Raw genomic sequence first — 16,636 nt, forward strand, 5'->3', positions numbered from 1 at the left:
AATAAAAGGATACGGATGGCTCTCAAGAGCCCTTTTCCTCTTTTGCCATGCTTGATCTCATCTCATTGACTCTCCGTCAATGTATACCAGGTAATCATGACCGTAGACTCCTCTTTACTCCAATTATCCGTCCACCTCACTTTCCCCTTACCGGGCCCGAACACCAAACAGTACAGAATTGGTATTACTCGAGTATACCGGAATCAAGGGTCTCATACCCAAAGATTCCCAACTACAGTCCCCATGGCTTGTCAAATGTCCCCGACCAAGTCCTTACTGGCTCGAGTCCATTGACTTCCAATGAGGTAGAGCTCAGAGTGAACAGTAAAGTTGGTATCCAAGCGATACCAAATCCAGTATAGTCAATAATATTCAAGTAATATCATAAACAGTCAAGTAAGCTTAGTATAATACCCAGTCAAGGAGGCTAGAGAGTACGAGAGTGGTAAAGTACACCCTCGCCTCACCTAGCTCAAACAATCATCACAACTAGTCCAAACCACAGAATTCACGTACAAGAAAGCCACGGAATAACAAACATGTGAGTAGTACACTCACCAAGTTTAACAAAGAAATTTCACAAGTTTTCGCCCGACGTGAGCCTCGGATCACCGGCACGCCCTATAACAATCAAGAAAGTACAATGAAAACTCAAACACAAGTCGAATACCTTTTTCTAGGAACTATTAAGGCAAGACCCAAATATAGCTTGGAAATGAAAAATACATAACATTTAGGGTTAAAAGGAGAAACAAACCCAAAACCGTTCATTTCTAATCCATCTCAACCCAACTCACAAGAATCTAATACCCTAGACACTCGGACAGCATTTCCCCTAAAATTTCAGCTTTTCCAACCTGCAAGACAACCAATAAAACTATCCAACACAACCACAAGCACCCAAACAAGTCATAAGCCATTCAATATACTTCATTAGGGTCACAATACCCTTCAATGATAGCCAATTAGAAGTTCAACAATCAACTCTAGAAAACCCCCAAATTGAAACCCTAAATCTGAAATTTTCCGCACAAGCGGAAATTTCCCGCAATTCTCTCCAATTAACGCACAAGAGAGCTATAAAACACCATTTGGAACCATCAATTCAAGCTCAATCATAATCAATCATGGAAAACAGAAAAATTCCAAGAAAAATCAGAAAATTAGGAAACTTCACTCCAATCCACCAAATCTTCCGGAAAATCACGTATATAACTACCATAAGGCACCAATTGGCCAAAATTAAAACCAAAAGATGAGTTCCAAGCAAGATACCTTAGTTCTTCAAGAAAGGTTGTAGCTTGTGAGGTTTTCTTCCAAACCAACACCACTAAGTTCTTCAAACACTCCTAGGAAGATGATTTTATGGACTACTTTGGGAATTAATCGGTTAGTTTTCAAGATTTGGCAAGAATTTGTAGATGAAAGGTTGAAGAGTTTTTCTCCTTCGCTCCCAAGAAGTTTCGGCCAAGACAAGGCTGAAATGAAGAGCTCTTGGTCAAAATTACACTTTAAATCAAGTAAGGTAAGTTTGGTCAAAAGTTAGGCAAGGTTGGTCCAACCAAAATTGGACACTTGGCACTTTGTCTTGCTAGAGTTATCTTCTTGTCTCCTCAGTATTAATTCATCTAGGTAACCTCCAATTATCTCCTAACACCTAGTCCTTAAATCCCTATATGCAATATTTAACCGAATCGGCCGAATTTCTCTCACTTAATGCACTAGCGGGTCCCACGTCCAAAATACGTTCCAAATTTCTCACGAACTACCTTATACTAGAAAAATGATTTTAAAACTATATTTACTGATAAAATGTTGATAAAAGTAATATAATAAAGAAAATAAAAAAAAACGGGTGCACAGGAATAAAATAATAAATAAATAAATAAAATTTTTTTTTTCTGGGTTCTCACAAACATTCAACATCTCAAGTACAAAGATCAAAGCCATGTAATAGCACATAAGTGAGTAGTACACTCACCAAGCTAGCACAATGTGGTTTCAAACACTTTAGTCAAAAGAACGTTGTGCAACACCGTCACGCCCTAAAAACATGCAAACAAATACAATGAGACTCGATAACGAGTCATAAACCAAGGCCAAACATGACCCCAATAAGGTTCCATAAACATTTACAAACAATAGAGGAAACCAGAAATTAAGGGCTTTAACTAAGGCCTTGATATGAAAACCGGATTTGACCTCATAATGCGGTAATGGCACAACTCTCACTAAAATTATCGGATGGGGATGTAAGACCCACCATTTCGAAGCCAAGAAACAGAACTACAACAATGTAGAAGGTCACTCAATCCAGTTCCTAACACAACTAGGTCAAATATACGAAATACTATACCAGAATTCCCAAAACAGGTTTGCAAAACGCAGAACACTGTAATCGGTATATCTCAGTCCATACAAGTCCAAATGCCGAAATTCCAAAGGCATATGTTAGCTAAGACATTCAGCTACATTTCATCAGAAGAAACCAACTTCAAAATCCAAACCAATTCCAGTCAAAATAGCCAAATACAAACTCAGTTTTCGCATTCTGATCAAAGCAGAACAGCTACAGTAATTTCGTCATAACTCACTCTACACTCATCCAAATGCCCTGAAATTTGGCAGGAACCTCCTACTCATCAATACCTACAACTTTCATGTTTTGAGAAAAGTCCAATTCGGCCTCTAACCCTATGATCCAAAACCGGACAGAATTGGGAAAAATATGAACCCTAACTTTTCATTTTCCATCCAAATCCAAAATTGATTACATTTTCTTATCCAATACACCTCATAGAGCCATTATCAGCCATTACCATTCATCATACAAGGCCACAACATCCCATTCATATTAAACCAGAAAAATTCCCAATAAAATAAAAAAATCACCAAAACTCTTCAAATCAAGAAATAAATCATATATTCCTTCACTCATGCCACCATTAAGCATAATATAACCATCATTAGGTTTAGGGGAGAGGTTGTAGCATCACTTACCAAGAAACAAGGGAAAGAGAGATTGTGGACACCTTTGCTCTTCAAAACAACTTCACTACAACCCTTACTAGCACTAGAAGATATGATTTTATGGAGTGGAATCTTGTTTATTCGGTTGATTTAGATGATTTGCTAGTAGAAAGCTTGAAGATTGAAGAGTTCTTCTTCTTGCAAAAGAGTGAGAGAGAGCCGGCCAAGGAGAAGGAAAAATGAGGAAATTTTGTGAATTTTTGATATTTAATCCTTTGGTCAAAAAAGTCAAGAAAGTGAATAGTAATTCTTAAAGTCCAACCAATGAGATTGTGACACTTGTCACACTCATTAAATGCATTCCTATCTTTCTTTTCTCTCTCACATCAATCACTTCACACACACTACTTATCTCTTAACACCCGATAAATTTTTCACAGTATCCGAAACTTAACCTTATTGGCCGAATTTTTCTGAACTTTTCGCACTAGTGGGTCCCACGTCCAATATAGATTCTTAATTTTCTAAAAATTCACCAATGCTAGAAAAATCATCTTAAAACTATAACTGCTCATAAAATCCACTAAGAAAATATTTCTAAGCCAGAAAATGCAGAAAACATGCAATTAAGGGGAAATAAACCCTAGGAAAATAATTAGGGTTTTACGGGTTCTCACACCTTGCATTAGTAATTATTTGGCAAGGCATACGACTAGTAGTCGAGCCTCACATGTGCATTTTGTTTACTCGATTCTAGATGTGAAACCTTCAATTGGTTTACTTTGATTATTTTAGGGTTTCTTGGCGATTAAAGCCAATCCGAAGTGAAAACTTTTGAGGTATCTGTACTTGAACCGGTGAGTGTACCACTCCCCTCCATTGCTGTTTAACTTGATTTCTGCTCTGCAATCTGTTTAATTTGTTTGAGACGAGGGTGTACTTTATCACACTCGTTCTCTTGTCTGTTCATATGCCAATTTTGGTGTCAATCTGAATCTGTATCTGTATCTGATATCTGTATCTGTATCTGTATCTGTTCGGACGTCGTTTGGAAACTTGTAACCAACGACCTTTCTGTGACCTACGAGCTCAAATCCTGTGGCTAAGTTATTCGAGTCGGGCCGGCAAGGGCCTGGACGATTAGATAACGAACCACGGTAGTCTGTTTTGGGATCTTTGGGTATTGAGACCCTTGATTCCGGTATACTCGAGTATTACCATTTCTGTTTCTGTTGAGGTGAGCGGGCCCGGTAAAGGGGTGTTTGGTGGACGGAATTTGGTGTAAAGTGGGATCTACGGACGTGTTGGTTCTATATACGTTGACGGAGAGTCAACCGGCTTGGATCAAGTACTGCGCTGGAAAGCTGGCTCCTGAGAGCCACCTGTATCCTTCCTATTTGAGTTCTTGTGTTTACCTGTCTTACTTTATAGCGAGCATGTGTATCTGGTTTGTATAACGTGAAATACCTGATTTTTCTGCTACATGTTTGGTACCTCATTGGGCGTAAGCTCACCCCCTCCTCGTTATCTTTGTTTCCTTACAGGAACCTCTTTTGGAAATCATGATTTTGAGAAGCGAGTTGAGCTAGTTAGGAAATCTTTTGTTCTTTTGTATAGCTCCTCGAGAATGAGCAAACCCTAAATGTATTTCGTTTCACTGGTTCCATTTGAATTGTAAACCTAGCGACATGTATATATGAAAGCGTTTTCTCCATGTTTAAGCTTGGCGGTCTTCAATCGTTCATTTCTCTTGGGTCCTATCTCGCGTAATATCGGATTTGTGTGATTCAACTCCGTAGTCCTGGCGAGAGCTGGGCAGGCGGTCCGCTGAACCCTTTGGTTCGCCTTAGGGTGAGGTGGGGCTGTCACATCCTCAACCCTAACAAGTGGTCTGGCTAGATGCCGATCGAATCGACTTCGTAGGTGCACTCGGCTCCTCCTCAGGAGTGCCAGAAACGTCAAGGACCGCAGGCACTTGACCCTCTTCGGCCAAGTCCTGAATCACATCATCCACCAGAGCCTCGCACTCAGTCAGGATATGGTCAGTCACTTTCGAATATCTCCAACCACTCGCATAAGGCGTCCAATAGTCGCCTGAGCCTGCTCGCGGAAGGCATCAGTCCGCTGCTGCTCCTCCAAAACCGAGGCCTCCAGCTCTCGGATCCGGACTCCCTGAACTCGGAGAGCAGTTTGGAGACGCTCTATCTCCGACTGGCACCTACAATTGGCGCTACCCAATCGTCTCCGTTCATCGTCCATTGCGAGCACTACCCGATCGGGATAGGAGTAGGTCTTCTAGGAGTCGCAATGCCGGATCTTACGCGCTGGGGACCACCGATGCACTGGCCCATCGGGGCTCTCCTGGTACGTGAGCACGCTACAGACGGGCCCCTCCAGATATGGCTCGTCAGTAGGTGCGTCAATAGGTACGTCAGTAGGTGCGGGCTGAGACGGCCCAGCACCACCAGAAGCATCAGTACCCGCCATCACCTATGTTTGCAAGTAACATTGCAAAAGTAAGTACATGAGACATAGAAAACAAGCTCAAGAATAAAACCCTAGCCTATCGTATCAAGCACTCAATCTATCTAGATCAATTCACCCCTAGGCTCTGATAACACCTGTGACGACTCCATCTCCCCCTAAGGCGTACCAAAGGGTTCGGCGAACCGCCTGCCCAACTCTCGCCAAGACTCACTCACTCGTATCACGTGCATACATCCATAGACAATAAATAACATCGCAATTCAAACCTATAATGTACATCGATGCACAATCAAGATACAAAACCTCTATATGCCCAAACTGGTTCAAAATGTATACAATCCAAGTACAAATCATCCTAATCGAGTGATAGCACGAGTACAAGTCAAAAGTCAAAAGCATCAAGTCTATGCTAGTCTGTACAAATCTCATGCCTCGCTCGTACCCCTGTAAGGAAAATAAAACTAACGGTATGAGCCAAAATTCAGTGAAGTTCCAAATATCGAATTGGCCATCAAATAAAGTAATAACAGCGTGATAGTGAAATAGCGAGCAAACAAGTCAAATCAGAGAGATAACATTTCATATAGTCAAGGAATAAATGATTCACATGTCATATGTAAGGATACAGTGGCTCATATCTCGGCTCCACAACGGCTTGGTCGATTGGTAGTTGTACTCCGTCAACTTTCAAGTAGTAACTAGTCCAGTAAAACCCCACTTCACGTCAGTCTCCATCTACCGATCAACCCCCTTACCGGTGTGACAGCCCCACCTCCCCCTAAGGCGAACCAGAGGGTTCGGCGGACAACCTGCCCAGCTCTCGCCGGGACTCAGTCGATCACTTCAAGCAACCATTGGAATAACCATAAGAATAACATAATAACGATCCAATCTAAACAAAACTTATATACATAGATATCTTAAAAGGAAGTACAACCTTCGAGAATACAAAAGTTCTCAAGTCACCATACAACCAGCCCGTGCCAAGCACTAGGGCGAGAACCATTACAAAAGGAAACCAAGGGCTAGACCCAGCTAGTCTATACATGTTCTCGTCTTTGCTCGCCTTCCCCTGTTAAGGAAAACAAAACTAACGGGGTGAGCTATAAGCTCAGTGAGGTTCCGAACACATAGGTAACAAGAAGTTCAATGCATTCATTACCTATAACAATAATTCAACACCCAATTATAAAAGAAAGCGATAAACACATTCATTAAAAGGATACGTGCTCACAAGGAGCCATTCGGTCATTCGTTCGTTCATTCATTCTCCTTTCATTCCCTTATACCTTCAATCCTTTGAAAATGTATTTTTGTATATGTAAAACCCTCGTTCATTCATTCATTCGTTCATTCATTCATTCACCAGGCTCCACCAACCTCCACCAACCTACAAGGCAATACTCGAGTATACCAAACGTTCACCGTATACCAAACGTTCACCCAGGTCCCTAATCGTCCGACCGAGTCCGCTTCTGGCTCGAGACGACCGGTGACAAAGGGCAATGGCCAGTTCAGCCAAAAGGCTTACATTCATGCACAAATAACATTTCAATCAATCAATCGTTGAAAACTTCACAATCATTTAGGCCGAGTGCGATAAAGTACACACTTGCCTAGAAAACTCGTTTTAACATTCATTGAAAGCATTTAACATGTTATCAATCATTCATACCGGCCATATAATCATGAAACATAACAAACAAGGAACACTCACCTAATACACGCAAAATAACGTCCACTTCTCAATCACCAATGAAACCTAAAATTAAACAAAGGACACATTACAATCCATCTAGCATGATTTAGATGAAATCAAGAATTACCCGACTACTCACGAGTAAATGTATAAAATGACTTTTAAAGTGTAATGATGGCATTTGGATTCGTGGACGGGAATAACTAGGGTTCATAAATTAAATACAAAACTAACTCCAAAAAGGTTATTAAGTTTCCGACAGAAAATACTTAACTAGAACAATTTATAACCCAACTCGATAGACTAAGAAATATTGTTTTCGAATTTGTTCGCGTGGTTCAAGATCAACTCATTTTCAAAGAAATATTATAGGCTAAACGTCTTCACTACAAATCATGCGAAAGGAAGACAAAATACGTTAACTTCCACACTTAAAGCCTCGCTTAAAAATAATTCACTTGTATTCTTAGGAAAGGGCGTAAAGAACATTTGGGGTTTCAAACGGAAAAGATATCATGTATTAAAAGGGTAAAACGATCACATTATTTGCCAAGCGGAAAATACGAGTTTAAATAGAAACTCAACCCTCGAACCCTTATTAAAAGACCCGATGGCATTTTCAATGCAATACGTTCAACTTGACACAAAATACATTTCCAAAACCACTTGAACTTATTCACAATACAAGAAAATAAATGGACGACATGTCCCCTTAATGTTTACATTTTCACCCTACAATCCAAAAACCCATTATTCATAGTCATTAACCAATATCACATATACAATTATCAAGCAATACAACACACTCAATAAGGCTATAAAACCCCTCAATCAAAGATAAATAGAAACCAATAAGCCAATCCTAGAAAATCCCACAATTAAACCCTAGAACCGGAAATTCACACTACAAGCGGAAATTTTCCTAAAACAACCGCAAATAACATATAAAGAGTCCATTTAACACAATAACAATCCATCAATTCAAGTCCAATCCATGACTTTCATATAAAATCAAATAAATCCCAAATAAATTAGAAAATGGTCCAACTTGACCTAAACCCAAGAAATCATCCACAATATAGAATCTTTAACCTTCACAATCCATCAATAAACCATTATACGAACAAAACAATAATTTCCTTAGCAACTCACCTTGCAACAACTCAAGCAAAGGTAGGAACTTAAGACTTTCCCTTTAAAAGCAACTCGACCAAGAGCTTGTACCCAAATTAGATAAGAAATTAATCGGAGCAATTTGCAAAACAAACGGTTAAATCTCAAGCTTGGAGTAGAAATTTGAAAGAGCTTTTCTTGTTTTCTCTCTATGAAGCTCGGTTGAGCAGGGAACAAAAATGAAGACAAAAGCAACCAAAACCAAGATATTTATGAAGGAAACAGCCGGTCAAAGCTTCTGACCGGCTGTGACACGTCACAATCCGGCCTGATTTCCGGCCGGATTCCTGGCCGGATACAGGGCAGTAGCTACGACCATTTTTTTTCAAAACTGCACAACAATCCGGCCATCAATCCGGCCAAGAACTGGCCGGATTTCCGGCCGGATTCGGCCCTTCAGCCTTTTCGAAAAATTTTCCCTCTTTTCCAAGTTTGATTGCCACGCTCAATCGTACTTCTAACACATACAAATACATACATATCTCACACATAATTGCACATAACAACAAGGCCTTCTTTTGATTTAAAACGAGTAGGTGACAAATCGTCACTTAAACGGGAAACGAGGAAAAACCAAACACGTAGAAAATATGAAAAGTTTAGGGTTCTCACAATCTCCCCTCCTTAAGAAATTTCGCCCTCGAAATTTGACCTTCATTTGCCTTAGACGAGTCCGGGACTGTTTGGTTATCCAAAGCGTAAGCTTTTGCCGGTACACTCGTTCGTTGTCCCCTTTCGTTCGCTTGTTTCGATCTAGCTCCATCTGGTTGTGGAGTACTACCTTCACGGGACTGTCTCCTCGGACAATTGCTCACTTGGTGCTCACTGCTTCCACAGATTAAACATTTCCGTCCTTTCCGCCAACAATCATCTTCGGTGTGGTTGGCCTTTCCACAATAGGCACAAGTCAGGTGAGAAGCCATCTTTTGGCTTTCTTGAAGAATTTCCTCAGGTCCGGTTTGGCTCCCTTGAGTAGACCTTTTATCTACCGCCCCTATTGTCCATGGTGGGTAGGACAAAAAATTTGTTTTCTGCGTTTTGGAAGGGACTATCGATTCACTTGGTTCCTCACTCATACTACCAGCTACACCTCTTTTCCGAGTTTGGGAGGCTTTTACTTGTGCCTTTGCATTCTCGATTCGTTGAGCTTTTTCAAGAGCCTCCGTAAAGGTATTCACTTGCGCCACCGCTAACGCCTCCTGGATGTCCAAGTTCAATCCTTGTATGAACCGTCTTACTCGTCGCCGTTCGGTGGCTACCAGTTCCAAAGCAAACTTGGATAACCGCGTAAATTTCGTTTCATATTCGGCCACACTTAGCGTTCCCTGGCGTAGCCCAATAAACTCCTCTTCTCTCCTCTCTTGGACCAAAGGTGGAAGGTACTTTTCGTTAAATTCTCTTATGAAGTTCGCCCACGTCCAAATAGTCTGCTCTCTTTCCCACTTTGCTCTAACTACGTTCCACCATGATCGGGCCGGTCCCTCAAATTGAAACACTGCAAAGGTCACTTGCCTTTGCTCAGGGTAGTTTAGGGCTGTAAAAATATTAACCATGGCCTCTAACCATTGTTCGGCCATATCTGGATCAGACCCTCCAAGAAATTTCGGAGGATTAAACTTCTGAAACCTTTCTAAAGCCCGATCCTCTCCTATTTCAGGGTTCTGGGGTTGGTTCGCAGGTATTTGACCTTGTTGGTCCACCAACCTTGCCAAAATGTTTGTCATTTGTTGCATCGCCGCTGCCATTTGGTCTCCGGCTTCAACCCTCGGTCCTTGTACTGGTTCCGCCGATGTTTCCCTTTCTGCCCTTGGTTCCTGGGTTCGCTTAGCGCCACGGCTACTACCACGTCCGCGACTACGTCTTCCGTCCATAGATATTGTTTTCCTTTCTCTCTCTCTCTTTTTTTTTTCAAAAGTAATTTCAAGAATAAATGCAATAAGGTGACTCAAAGTAACCAAAATTGAGGCACCAAGTACACAAGTAAACATATATGCACATAGCACTCCACATATCAAGAAAATAGATGATCCATTACACAAGTACGTATCAAGTCAGGCAATTATTCATATACACACATATACATCAATGGACGTCATGTACTAAAAAGATACGGGTGAATCAAACAAGGAGGTGATGTGTCATCCCAGTCTCGGCTAAGGTAACCCCGTCCGGTCCCTCACGTCCCTTACTATTCAACCCAGATATCCCTTAACCTCTTGTACTCATTCCAGTCGAACAAAGCCTGTTCATGTTCCCACAATACAAGTCTCAAATACTTAACACCGTCTCAACTCTGAAGTACTCGGGTACGAGAATCCGAAATAAGATAATTCGCCTCTCGGGCTGGCCAGTCCAAAGAGTAAACCATCTACAATCGAAATTCCTACCAGACGTACCTATCTATGGTCCTCAAATACCACAAGACAATTTAAGGCCTATAACGTTCACAGTTCATAGCTTATACTCGAACGAGTACTTAATCCTTCATACTTATTCACCACTCAGTCCAGGCTCACTCCGCGCAGAGACCACGCGAAGCAGGCTCTGATACCAACTGTGATAGCCCCACCTCCCCCTAAGGCGAACCAGAGGGTTCGGCGGACCGCCTGCCCAGCTCTCGCCGGGACTCAGTCAATCACTTCAAGCAACCATTGGAATAACCATAAGAATAACATAATAACGATCCAATCTAAACAAAACTTATATACATAGATATCTTAAAAGGAAGTACAACCTTCGAGAATACAAAAGTTCTCAAGTCACCATACAACCAGCCCGTGCCAAGCACTAGGGCGAGAACCATTATAAAAGGAAACCAAGGGCTAGACCCAGCTAGTCTATACAGGTTCTCGTCTTTGCTCGCCTTCCCCTGTTAAGGAAAACAAAACTAACGGGGTGAGCTATAAGCTCAGTGAGGTTCCGAACACATAGGTAACAAGAAGTTCAATGCATTCATTACCTATAACCAATAATTCAACACCCAATTATAAAAGAAAGCGGTAAACACATTCATTAAAAGGATACGTGCTCACAAGGAGCCATTCGGTCATTTGTTCGTTCATTCATTCTCCTTTCATTCCCTTATACCTTCAATCCTTTGAAAATGTATTTTTGTATAAGTAAAACCCTCGTTCATTCATTCATTCGTTCATTCATTCATTCACCAGGCTCCACCAACCTCCACCAACCAACAAGGTAATACTCGAGTATACCAAACGTTCACCCAGGTCCCTAATCGCCCGACCGAGTCCGCTTCTGGCTCGAGACGACCGGTGACAAGGGGCAATGGCCAGTTCAGCCAAAAGGCTTACATTCATGCACAAATAACATTTCAATCAATCAATCGTTGAAAACTTCACAATCATTTAGGCCGAGTGCGATAAAGTACACACTTGCCTAGAAAACTCGTTTTAACATTCATTGAAAGCATTTAACATGTTAACAATCATTCATACCGGCCATATAATCATGAAACATAACAAACAAGGAACACTCACCTAATACATGCAAAATAACGTCCACTTCTCAATCACCAATGAAACCTAAAATTAAACAAAGGACACATTACAATCCATCTAGCATGATTTAGATGAAATCAAGAATTACCCGACTACTCGCGAGTAAATGTATAAAATGACTTTTAAAGTGTAACGATGGCATTTGGATTCGTGGACGGGAATAACTAGGGTTCATAAATTAAATACAAAACTAACTCCAAAAAGGTTGTTAAGTTTCCGACAGAAAATACTTAACTAGAACAATTTATAACCCAACTCGATAGACTAAGAAATATTGTTTTCGAATTTGTTCGCGTGGTTCAAGATCAACTCATTTTCAAAGAAATATTATAGGCTAAACGTCTTCACTACAAATCATGCGAAAGGAAGACAAAATACGTTAACTTCCACAGTTAAAGCCTCGCTTAAAAATAATTCACTTGTATTCTTAGGAAAGGGCGTAAAGAACATTTGGGGTTTCAAACGGAAAAGATATCATGTATTAAAAGGGTAAAACGATCACATTATTTGCCAAGCGGAAAATACGAGTTTAAATAGAAACTCAACCCTCGAACCCTTATTAAAAGACCCGATGGCATTTTCAATGCAATACGTTCAACTTGACACAAAATACATTTCCAAAACCACTTGAACTTATTCACAATACAAGAAAATAAATGGACGGCATGTCCTCTTAATTTTTACATTTTCACCCTACAATCCAAAAACCCATTATTCATAGTCATTAACCAATATCACATATACAATTATCAAGCAATACAACACACTCAATAAGGCTATAAAACCCCTCAATCAAAGATAAATAGAAACCAATAAGCCAATCCTAGAAAATCCCCAAATTAAACCCTAGAACCGGAAATTCACACTACAAGCGGAAATTTTCCGCAAACAACCGTAAATAATGTATAAAGAGTCCATTTAACACAATAACAATCCATCAATTCAAGTCCAATCCATGACTTTCATATAAAATCAGATAAATCCCAAATAAATTAGAAAATGGTCCAACTTGACCTAAACCCAAGGAATCATCCACAATATAGAATCTTTAACCTTCACAATCCATCAATAAACCATTATAACAACTCAAGCAAAGGTAGGAACTTAAGACTTTCCCTTTAAAAGCAACTCTACCAAGAGCTTGTACCCAAATTAGATAAGAAATTAATCGGAGCAATTTGCAAAACAAACGGTTAAATCTCAAGCTTGGAGTAGAAATTTGAAAGAGCTTTTCTTGTTTTCTCTCTATGAAGCTCGGTTGAGCAGGGAACAAAAATGAAGACAAAAGCAACCAAAACCAAGATATTTATGAAGGAAACAGCCGGTCAAAGCTTCTGACCGGCTGTGACACATCACAATCCGGCCGGAATCTGGCCGGATTTCCGGTCGGATACAGGGCAGTAGCTACGACCATTTTTTTTCAAAACTGCACAACAATCCGGCCATCAATCCGGCCAAGAACTGGCCGGATTTCCGGCCGGATTCGGCCCTTCAGCCTTTTCGAAAAATTTTCCCTCTTTTCCAAGTTTGATTGCCACGCTGAATCGTACTTCTAACACATACACATACATACATATCTCACACATAATTGCACATAACAACAAGGCCTTCTTTTGATTTAAAACGAGTATGTGACAAATCGTCACTTAAACGGGAAACGAGGAAAAACCAAACACGTAGAAAATATGAAAAGTTTAGGGTTCTCACAACCGGGCCCGCACGCCACACGAAACACTGGTGGTAATACTCGAGTATACCGATTAGTCGAGGAGATAACACTCCACTCAACATTACAAATTACCTAGGGGTTCGTTATCTAATCGACCAGGCCCTTGCCGGCTCGACTCGATTAACTAGCCACAAGGTTTCTGGAATTCCATGTAGGATATATCTTATGGGCATATATAGCAAATCAAGTGCAATCGATGAACAGGTACAAATCATATTAGGGTAAGTGCGATAAAGTACACTCTTACCCTATCAAATCACTTATTTAACATGTAATCACATAGATCAAATATGAAACACATATTTCCAGTGCCATCGGATATTCAGAAGCACTCACCAAAAAGTAGTGCCTCAAGTAATCACGCCCGAATTATTCTCCAGGTTTGGAGTCCAAATTTGCGATAAAACTCAGTTTAAGAACTTTGAAACATGACTAAGATTTGAAACTTAGACATCTCGTTCAATAAGAATCAAGTAGTTGAAATTCGATTGGAGAATATTCGTGAAACACTTGCTCGCTTTTCAAACTGAAAAATTTTGTAGCATGTATACTTGGAAATAACGTTTGAGTCGAAAGTGCAAGGAAAACGGATTTATAGTGATTATTACTGCGTTTCCTAAGGGTACAAGTTTGGCTAGGTTCTAACGTATAACCCTCAATAAACAAAGTAGCAAATGTCCTAGATGGTTCAAGTGATATTCATTTACCAACTTTACTCAAGTCGCAAGTATATTTCTTTAGTTCTCGAGCGCAAATTTGGGCAGCACGCCCTTTGTATTTACCTAATTTTCCAGTCATTTATGACTTCATTATTTTCCTCAGCCAATCCCAAATTCATACACAATATAAATTCATCACAATAGCCATTCAATAGGCTCAAAGTCATTCAAGTACAAGAGTTAACTAGGAAAATGAACTTTTAACTATGAAACCAAAAGGCAGATTCGTCGTCATTTGGCGTATTGGACACAACCAATGCTACGCTTATCGGATTGGGTTACAATTTATACCGTTTTGAAGCTAAGACAAAGGGCTACACTTTTGATGAAGACCACTTAGTCCAAATTCTAGTGTAACCTAGTTAAATTCCCAATTCACAAAACCATATTTCGACTAATAGGCCAGTTAACCATGCTACCTTCAAATGGCCATATCTCAAGCTACCAAAGGCCGTTCAAGATGTTCTTGGAGGCGTTGGAAAGCTAAGGCATAGTACTAAAACTTTCATATTTTGGCTAGAAGCTAGTCGAGTACGTATCAAGTTGAACAAATGCAACCAACTTAGTGTACTGTCAAAACTGTCCACTGACTTTACACCTATGGCAGTCAAGGTATTTTCATCTTTTCACAGGCTACGTTGCTCCAATTGAACTGAAATTTTTTAGACAACCATAAAATATCATTATCTACAACTTTCATGTTTTGTACTAAGCCTAATTCAGCCTCTAACATAATGAAATGGAACCAGGCAGAACTGAAGCTACAATTTCCAGAAATCTGGGATTTTGTTATAGTCAAGCTATAATTCACATTTTTACCTTAAAACTATCACTACTTTCTCCTTTACAGGATTATATACCATATATACACATCATATAACACCTAACCCACAAGAAACCCTAACTCAAAAGTTATCCATCTAATCATCAAAACCATTTGAAACAAGCATCACGAGCACAATTCTAACATTAATACCCAACTTAATCATGATTAATGGAGAACGAAAGGTTGATTAGCCATTATACCTCAAGACAAGAGCTTGCAAGAATGATCCTCCACCTCTCCTTGAAATTTTTGGTTCCTTAAGCTTCCCAAGCTTCCAAACTAGTGATTAATCGGTTTAGTTTTTCTTGTTTGCACTCAAAAGGTTGGATTCAAGGTAGAAAATTGAAAACTCTCTTCACTCTCTTGCCTCTCCTTGCTCTCGGGCAAAACAGAAAGAAAATGGTGGAAAATGAACTCAAATGGAAGATAAGAAGGTGAGACTTTGGCTTGGTCAAGGAACCATAGGTGGCTGACATTTGTCACCACCAAAACCAACTAAAATTTTATTTTCTTTTCCTTGCATTTTGGGTCAATAATTTCGGTTCTAAGGCTGAGGATGAGGGAGATATTTTGCAAAAATATCAAGGGTATGTTGTGGTAGGAAAGTGGTGGTGAAGTGGTGGGTTCAATCGGTAGTGATCGATACCCGTCGGTTTGAGCCGATTTCTTAAATCGCGTATACTAGGGTTTTTACCTTCTATCACTAACTTATTATTATCACTTCTAATCATATAATATTTTCGCATCCAAAAGTCACTCTTACCTGCCAAATTTGATCCTCACTCCGTACCAAATAGTCACACTACGAAAAAACGTGAAAACCCTAATTCGCTCTAACTTGAAAATGGACAACAAAAACCCTTACTTCTATATTCATTTACACTTATTGTGGGATGATTGGGTAGTAGGGCCATCATAAATGAATAATTTCTAAATAAAAGGGCATTTTAAAGAAAAATATAAGGAATTTGCAAGTCCTCACAGTCAATGTTTCTTACCTAGGAGAAGGATTATAAAATATGTTCAAAAAAATTGAACTTAAGGTTTGGTTTTAATGTTTTTTAAAAGCAGTGAACATCCTTTTGAGCATAATAGTGTTCAAATTTTATATTTTTAATGATCTTATTGATGACTCCTTTTTGAAAAATGTTTTCAAGGGCCTAGTAGAGGCTACTATGCAAACCTTTTAAAGGTTGCACCATGCTTTTCAAATATTTTGAAATCAAAATTTGCAGAATTATACATGACCTAGAATGGTTTAAAACATCCATTGAAGAACTTGACCTTGAACTTAACCATTTTCCAAAAGCATTAAAGATGAAATTATAAGAAGGTAGAGGGACATTTTATTGTACAAATGAAAGGGGATAAAGGTTGAAAACCTATATTGAATATGGATTTAATACGCATGAGTCAGTTATAGACGTTAAGGATCCAACATTAGAAAGTCCAATAAGTAGATTGCCTAACTAGTGACTACAACTTTAAACAACTTCTACCACATCTCATTTATTT

Source organism: Coffea eugenioides, chromosome 3 (assembly GCF_003713205.1).
Source record: "Coffea eugenioides isolate CCC68of chromosome 3, Ceug_1.0, whole genome shotgun sequence".
NCBI classification, from domain to species: Eukaryota; Viridiplantae; Streptophyta; class Magnoliopsida; order Gentianales; family Rubiaceae; genus Coffea; species Coffea eugenioides.